The sequence below is a fragment of the Carex rostrata genome, chromosome 7 (genome assembly GCF_964058835.1).
Source record: "Carex rostrata chromosome 7, lpCarRost1.2, whole genome shotgun sequence".
Classification (NCBI taxonomy): domain Eukaryota; kingdom Viridiplantae; phylum Streptophyta; class Magnoliopsida; order Poales; family Cyperaceae; genus Carex; species Carex rostrata.
In genome coordinates this window covers 442,085-451,211 of record NC_135924.1, presented here as the reverse complement: position 1 = coordinate 451,211, position 9,127 = coordinate 442,085, and the positions used below count along the sequence as shown (strand labels likewise).

Sequence of the window (9,127 nt, the reverse complement as noted above, 5' to 3'; positions counted from 1 at the left end):
TGAAAAATTGAAGCAACTTGGCCCAAATGAAAATAGAATTAACTGGTACGAAAATTAAATTGGTAGACAAAAACAGTGTTAAATTGGTACCAAATGAAAATAGAATTAACTTGGCCTAAAAATTTATTTTGATCACTTTCTTTAAATGTGAAATTTATAATGTAATAAATACTTTGTTAAATTTAATTATCTTACTATAAAATTTCTACTATTATAGGTGATTTGTTAATTATCTCACATGTGTTTTATTTTTTGTCACTTCTTTTCTTGTGATTAATCATGACACAAAATCACAATTAAGTTTAATAAAGGAATTACATAAATAAATATTAAATATGATTACATAAATAAATCACGAGAAATCTTGTAAACATTCATAAGTTTTTTTTTGTTTGCATTCAAATGACAGTAAACTTATATATCTATTTTAGGATACACATGTTTGATTGTAAATATAAGAGATTCACTAAAATTTATTTAAAAGCTATCCTTAAACAACGACATGTATATAAACCTCTCATAATCTCACGATTTGGTAAAGCCAATTTGAGTAAGGTGTATATGATATTCTCGTTCTCAACACCTTATAGATAGGGTGCCACTATTTTGAAAGCTAAGAGAAACTTTTATCTTTTAATATCTAATTTATCCCTTTCTAATGTTGACGTATACATTGTTTGAAAATTAATTATATTTATAAAAGATAACTTTTTAAGATGTCCAAAATAAATGATTTCACATGCCGTTTTTATTTGCTTTCAAAAATTACTACATATACAACAAATTGACACTGGCCCAACAAATTATACATAATATATTCTTCTTTACTTTTTTTATTATAAAGTTTAAAACATAAAATAACAAATTTGAAACCAAACAAAAACTTACTCCCAAATAATACTGAGATATTTAAAATAAAAAAACAAAACTTTATTTGCATTCTTCATTAAATTAGAATAAAAAAAATTCATTGCATACATCACTTTTATCTTTATGTACATGGCTTCTATGATAAGCTCCTTTCTTCAAACCTCCAATTCCACGAGTCTCCATCCTCAGATGTAACATAAAATTTGAGTTTAGATTTGGACCGTTCAATTAGCTTTAATTCCGCCATGCCAGTAATCACGGGATCCTCTAATATCTGTGCGGATTTAAGTTGGATGATCCATATCTAAAATCAAAATTTGAGTTAACGAAACGATATGAGATTAGAGTAAAAGCCGACAATTAATTTATTTTTGAGTTTCCCTATGAATTATATATTTTTTGAGTATTTTCATTTCTTACCATTTTGGTTAACTATTAATTATGTGAGAGTTATGAAAACCATCTTTTATTAACTATTAACTAGTATCATACCCGTGCGTTGCAACGGAGACATATTATAAGAAACAAATATATTAATGAAAATAATAATTATCTAAAAATTAAAACACATGTTAATAGAAAATTTATATGATTATGTTTTAATTAACTTTAATCGTGATCTCTGATAACAATTTGATGATGTGATGATTCTTTATTTTTAAATATGTTACGTTACGAAATTTTTACAATTAAATTCAAATGAATTAAAAGCAAGAATCAAGTTAATTGTGCTAACAAAATGGAAGTTAAAACCTTAATTTAGGTTCCTCTAATTAAGTAAGTTAAGTGTGAATCGAAATCGCGTCGAAATTTCGAGAATTTGAGACTTTACAGGCTCACTGCGTCCGCACTAATAGGTGACTGCGGGTGACTGACCCGCACTGACTTCTGTTTCCCTTAAATTGCCTTTGAAATTTCTGTGAGTGCGGCCGCACTCATGATTTTCTGTGTTGAACTGAAATTGGCTAAGTACTGAGTGCGGGTGAGGCCACCCGCACTGCGGGTCAGTGCGTCCGCATTACGCTCGGACTTTTTCTGAAATTCTGCCAAAAATCTACTAAGTTCTGAGTGCGGGTGAAGTGACCCGCACTGCGGGTGAAGCCACCCGCACTGCGGGTGATTTCTGTGTTAAAATTCATTCCAAAAATCTACTAAGTCCTGACTGCGGGTGAAGTCACCCGCACTGCGGGTGATTTCTGTGTTAAAATTCATGCTGAAAACTGACTAAGTGCTGAGTGCGGGTGAAGTGACCCGCACTGCGGGTGGAGGACCCGCACCGACACCGATTTTTGCACTGAAAAGTGCTGGAAGGACCTACAAACTGCCGAGTGCGTCCGCACTCAGATCCAGTGCGGGTGAGTGATCCGCACTGGGTGATTCCAAGGGCTTATTTACATAATTCCTGCTCTCTCTCTCTCTCTCTCCCACTTCATTCCTTTACCATTTTAAGTGAAATTTCTGCCAAGAGAGAAGAAAAAGAGCGAGAGAGTTTCTCGTTCCTCTCAAACCCCCGATTGTTGCGAGAAATCGAAACCGGAACCGAGTAAACGCCCGTGGATCTCTTCTAACTCTCCTATTCGGTATTCTTTTCTCTTTTTGTTTCTCTCTAAAATCTACGATTTCTCGATTTCTCTGGTTTTCATTTTAAACTCGAGATTTGTGTTCGAATTGCTCGAGGACTAGTTCCTCTACACTCCTTGCTTGTTTATTTGTCAATCTTTTTCCCGATTTCCTCCGATTTGTGAATTCTGATTTCTAGGGTTTCGTGCCAAAACCCAAATTGAGTATAATCATGAATTGACTAGTTTAATCCAACTGATTAGACTTATAATCGGTAAGGTTACCTTTTGATCTTGAATTTTTAGAACGTTTAACGGTTAATTTGAGGTTTTGACCAAATTAGGGTTTAACCAATCGGTAAATTGAATTGATCCGAGAACCAAAGTAGTGAAACGGTGATTGATTGTTACCAAAGTGAAATGGTATATGGCTAGAGGGCCTAGATGCATTTGTGCACCGCTATGTGAGATTTTTAATAAGAAAGAAGGAACCGAAAAGAATTGATTTGAGACTGTACAAACCCTAAGTAAACGTATAGACCACTGAACCCGAATTAAACCAAGTAAACGTATAATATAGGTGTAGGCTCGGTCGAGCAAGATATCGCGAGACAATTCGAGACGCCCGATCCTTAAATTAAGCGGTACGCTCGTCATACTAAGGTGCGGGATTCTTGGACTTGTTTGATACTTTATTTTCAGGAATTAAACTGTTATTCGTTTGTCATGTTGAATATCATTGATTGCATCATTGAATTGTGTAAAGCATTTGCATAGCCCAATCAAATTAAACTCGAATTGATATGACTTGAGTGATTTGCATGCTGGTATGGTTGTAGGTTGTGTCGATCTATCATGATCTGATTTGATTGAAAGTCACCACGATTTGTTTTGATATGTATGTGAATGGATTTACGAAGTTAAGCACTTGGATCCAATGAATTTGCCAAGTCGGGCTGTATGCTGACTTGGATTCCCAGGATCCTAATGGCCTTAGGGGAACGGCCCTCGATATTCCCAGTACCGGTTGGGACGAGGGAAGGTGATTATGTTATGTGATGTGAATGGAACTCGTGGGTGACATGTGTAACGTCTGTGACTCGGTAGCATTCTCCTACGGGTTAATGCATTTTGAAGGTCAATTGAATATTACGACTATTGGAATGATTCCAAAGAGGATTTTCTTTATATGATTTGAACCAGACCGTAATAAACTGTTAAGCCAAGCGATTGCAGATGGGTGTCAGATAAAGGGTCCAGCGGTTGGCCATCTGTAAGCGTCTGTAACCCTACAGATGTGGGTTTGATAATGGTTCAGCTCGAAAGAACATCTGTAATTGCTACAAACCCTATTGAATTGAGTTAAGCCAAAATATATATGTTGTGTTTGAAATTCATCTTGGAAATTCCGTAAACTGTGTTTCAGGTTGATTAAACTGTTGTCGAGCATTGGCATTCTGTTATTTATGATTATATATATCTGTTTGAACTGTTATTGTTTGGGTTTCATTGTTGAATATAGAGTTTGATTGCAAGTCCAATAGTCTAAACTGTGGCAAAATTCGCACTGAGAATTTATTCTCACCCCCACCCTCCCGGTTATTTTACAGGTACTGGTGCGACTGATTCCGGAGAGGCACGAGAGTAGTAGGCCTTAGTAGCTTACCACTTGATAACCCTAGATATGTTTTGTTGTATAGATTTAGGGTAGGCCTTATGGTTGGTATCCGGATGAGATACTTATGTTGTATTATATTCTGACCAGACTGTGTACTCTGATTTGTGTATCTATAAACTTATTTTATATTATTATATGTTGAATTGTTGAGTAAGATTTGAATAGCCTTGTAAGTATACACGGCGTTGTATGCTTACGGCGGGAGACTGTTACAACCCGTGGCCGCGGGGTGTGACAAAATACCAATGATATCAAATAATAGCTCGATTTGAATCTAATATCAAATATTATACAACAATTCAATATCAACATATAATATGATATCAAAAAATATAAATAAAAAATGTTATCTGTATGTATAGGATATATATATATGAGGAGGGTTCAAATGCCTCCATGTTTTTGTGCCTCCATCATTTTCAAAGTTCAAACAGTCGATCCGAACCGCTCAACCTAACCTCCATACTAAAATATACTTGGAGACCAAATTTTATATTTTTCGGAATTTTTTTACTATTTTTTTAGATAGGTACAAAAATACTGTTTTTAGATGGTTCAGATTTACTGATTTTGTACCTATCTAAAAAAATAGTAAAAAAATTCCTAAAAATATAAAATTTGGTCTCCAAACATATTTTAGTATGGAGGTTAGGTTGAGCGGTTCAAATCGACTGTTTGAACTTTGAAAATGATGGAGAGAGATGGAGGCATGATGGAGGCACAAAAACATGGAGGCATTTGAACCCTCCTCTATATATATATATATATATACACACACATATTATAACAAAAATATATATTCACACACACGTTCCAATTTATATTCTTCTTTGTTTCCAATTTAGAATACACACACATTGATATATTCTATATTGAAAATATATTCTAAATTGCCCACACCAATATGTATAGAAACAAAGAAAGAGAAGTAAGGAAATTCAAAAAAAAAATGATTTCCATTGTGATCTGTATAGAAACGAAGAAAAAAGGAAACAATAAGTAAGAAAATGGAAGGTGGACTCTTCTCAATTGAAGATGAGAAATATAGAAATAAAGGAATAAGGAAACAAATAAATATATCGCTAAATTTCAGAATTTATTCAATTTTAATTGTAACGTATCGTGTGGCAGCACATGTGGTGGATATGTTTTTAACTAAATTTAAACTTCTATACATAAAAGAGATGCATTTAATCAAAAGAAGACAAATTATATAATTGGAGAGCCGAGATCAAATCCGAAGTTTCATCTCTCAATCGTAGCCGTTGGCGGATCGGACACCCAACGTGCTTAATAATAGAATTGAGATAACACCATAATTTAATCATAAAAAGAGTTTTGAATGGCATAATGGGTATTTAGGTAAAAAAAATCCAGCAAAACACTCATTATCTCTCCTCCTTATTAAGGAGCTTAATGTCTAGATCCTGCAAGGGTCCTGATTTATTTATTTTTTTTCAGAATGATGCTCAGCCGTTGAATTTCCAGATCGCACATAGATGAATTTTCCAAATTATGAGCTTCAACACTTAAGTATGCACTGGTCGCGCCGCATATGATCCCAGTGCCCGTAGACCGCGCGCCGCACCCGTGGAACACGACTCTGAACCACGCACGTCACCTGCGGACCGAGCTTGTGCACCGCGCACCCTTTTTCTTTTCTTTTTCTGCTGAAGGCGGGATTCGAACCCAGTTGGGTTCTGTTGGTGCCAAAATTCTTACCACTATAGAGTTCACATGTGTTATCTTGTAGATAAATATAGTATTTAACTATTTTTCACTACAAATTTGATTTAAATTATCTCTCCTCCTTATTAAGGAGCTTAATGATTTCTACTACATAATTTGCTCCCGTTACTGTGCAAGGGCACGATTACTAGTTGTAAAATATGCGCTTTGAATAGCCACCTTTCGAGATAACCTACAGGTCAACCACACCTAGCTGTTTTGAGTTCAATATCTTTCGAATCAATCTATGTCAACTTCATCAGCTTGCAAAAGTCGGTAAAGAGGAATAATCATTTTTCTGTATTCAGAAGTACCTAGTAATACTATGGCATTTATTTTTCTCAACAAAGTACAGACAAAAAATCGTGTAATACTTGCTGCACGGTGGAGATTGACAGTATTACATCATTGTACTTGGATGAAATGAATATATAAACAATTATTTGAATATTTCTTTAGTCAATTCTACAAGTTTTATTTTTAATTCTTTTGCTTAAAATACCCGTAAGCTATGATATTAAATAAAAAAGATTACATTATGTCACATATTTTTTAACAAAGGAAAAGTAAAGACTCATAATTATAATTAAAACATGATAACCTGCCAAGATTCACTAAATTATGGGCCAATACATTATTTTCCCTTGGTGTACAAAGCGCATAAGAAAGCTCTATTTCAAGACATGATCAACCAAAATTGCATAATTTTTGTGTGCCTGTCATTCAACAATTGTTGGAGCTTGCTTAGAATTCATCATACGTACCCTAAGCAACATGGAGTCTGATAGAAAAGTGCATGCACACCTCAATTCCCCTTGAAACTGCAGTACCTTGCAGCGCACAAAACATAGCAATAGATTCCATGTGAAAGGAGAGAAAGGCTCACCATAAATGACTTCATATTGTATCATATTATCACCCTTAAAAATTATATATCCTCCCCCCACCCCTATTCGGATCCTGGAAAGACCCATCAACCCAACAGCAATACCCTTCGTTACCAATAATGGTGTTTATCCAAGAAAGGATCCAAAGAAATATGCTGTTATATCATTTTTTTTTAAAGCTTGGTAGATGCTATGTTATTTATTACTATAAGATGGAGGTAAAAGAAACCTGAAATTATAGCAAGACAAAAAAGTAGCAACAGAAGTGTATAAATTCACAGTCAATAATAAAAAAAAAAACTGAAAAGATTTCAAGCAAAACCCACAGCTGATTAGGATGGCATGTATAATATTTTAGTTTAGGTAAATAAAAGGATAGTAAAATGAACATGAACATACCAGAAGATTCCTTGAGATTCCCCTTCACATGCATCTAATAGCTTCATCTCTCTCAGTCCATTTCAAATTCCCCCTTTTCAAATTCGCACCAGAGTTCTCGCCTTACCAAAGTCTGCTAATGACTGACCCAATTATGACAACAAATTTCAAAAGAACTCACTCAACGTATGCAAAGAATACCAAAATAGAAAGTTAAGAAATAATAGTGAGGCTACGGTACTATGCATAGCCCACATCAGTCAGTACTATGGATCCGTATGTCCATTTTTATAGAGTTTCTCATATTCTGGATCTGATTCCTCCACATGAAAAGTCAAACATTTATTCTAAACTAAATCATTATCAAATTTTCCCATTTCAAATAAACAACCCAATCAGAAACTGAAGAGCTGAAATCACAAGTCATAAATTTAGCAAGGCAACAATTCTTTATTGAACTTTATTTAATCATCAAGTCAATCCTTCACTCAATCCATTGAAATAAGGTAAGAAGGGAGAAGTGATAACTTACCTAGCGTGATGATTTCTTCACGGTCTTCGTACAGACACGCCCCATTGTTGAATCCTTTGCCTCTTTGCTAGCAAAACAAGGACACACTTATTCCTATTGTAGTAGGGTTCCGTCCAGAGGAGGAACTGTACCAGCCACCCAAAGCCCACAACCTGATCTATCAGATCAATACAAACAAAGAAAACGAGAATCAGCGACTGGTTCTTATCAGCAAAAACAAAGGGGCCAGAAAATACCAGAAAATACCAGCAAAACCAGCAAACAATCATCAATCCCCGATATAAAATCCCTTGTACCAGAATAACAGGGCAATACCAATAAAGAAGTCTTTATCAGAAATCAGACAAGCAAGCAAAAAACTGAAAAAAAAACTCATACCAGCCACAACCAGTAAGCAACGGTTGGATCGGACCAAGAAAAAGAAAACCAAAAACAGTAAAGAAATGCTTCTTGCAAACCCCTCTCCAGTTTATCAATTCATTAGTATCTAAAGCCAAGATAAGAGACAAATTAAGTAAAGAACCACTATTGAGAGTTTTACACCAAAAAGTAGTAGTAAAGAAATGATCTTACAACCCACGTACCTTCAGAGAGGAATGCTTGCATCCTGGAAACATAATTTGTTTCTCGCAATCCATTAGTAATTAACATATAACAAGGTTTTGATCAAATTTGGAAATCCAAGATGCAAGTATTAGAAGCCCAAAGGTAATCCCTGCTGCGACATCTATAAGGATGTGCATCACAAGGTATATTCTCCCTAATACAAAAAATTGTTGTCAGTTATAATTATGCTCTTTATTGATTAACATAAAGCTTGAATAAATTATGATCACCAGTACAAAAAACCCCTTCACCGACCCTTAACCACCGACTATTTTAACCGAAGCATCAGTGTTGCTATACCTACACTGACCCTTTTATTAAATAACAGTCAGTGTTGTTGTTCAACATTGACGCTTGAAAAACAGTCAGTGTTTGTTATCAACACTGACGGTTTAAAAAAAAACAGTCAATGTTGGTTGTCAACACTGACAGTTTTTAAAGTGTCAGTGTTGAACACCAACACTGACGATTTTTAAAGCGTTAGTGTTGGTATCAACACTAACGCTCTAAAAACAGTCAGTGTTGACAACCAACATTGACTAGTTTTTTAAAAACAATCTGTGTTAATAACCAATACTTACTAGTTTTTTAAAAACAATCTGTGTTGATAACCAACACTGACTGTTTTTCAAGCGTCAGTGTTGAATAACAACACTGACTGTTATTTAATAAAAGGGTCAGTGTAGCAACAGTGACTGTTTTTTTTAATAAAAGGGTCAGTATTGATAGTATACTGTACACCGACTGTTTTTTCAATTGAACAGTCAGTGTTGGTTTAATAAGTATGATTAGTAATAATACGTGATTAGGCAATTAACATCAACATTTGACTTTAATTTTAGAAAATATTTTGTAATGAAAATTATATTAGTAATATTTATGCAATAAT

The 9,127-nt window shown here is 34.5% G+C and overlaps 1 long non-coding RNA gene across 1 annotated transcript; it reads right to left on the bottom strand.

Moving 5' to 3' along the window:
- Positions 1–825: 825 nt before the first annotated feature.
- LOC144557277 (uncharacterized) lies at positions 826–7,748 on the bottom strand. Its single transcript, XR_013512587.1, has 3 exons — positions 7,633–7,748; positions 7,122–7,243; positions 826–1,174 (listed from the first exon to the last, which is right to left on the bottom strand). It is a non-coding gene; the product is annotated as an uncharacterized LOC144557277 (long non-coding RNA).
- Positions 7,749–9,127: the final 1,379 nt, after the last annotated feature.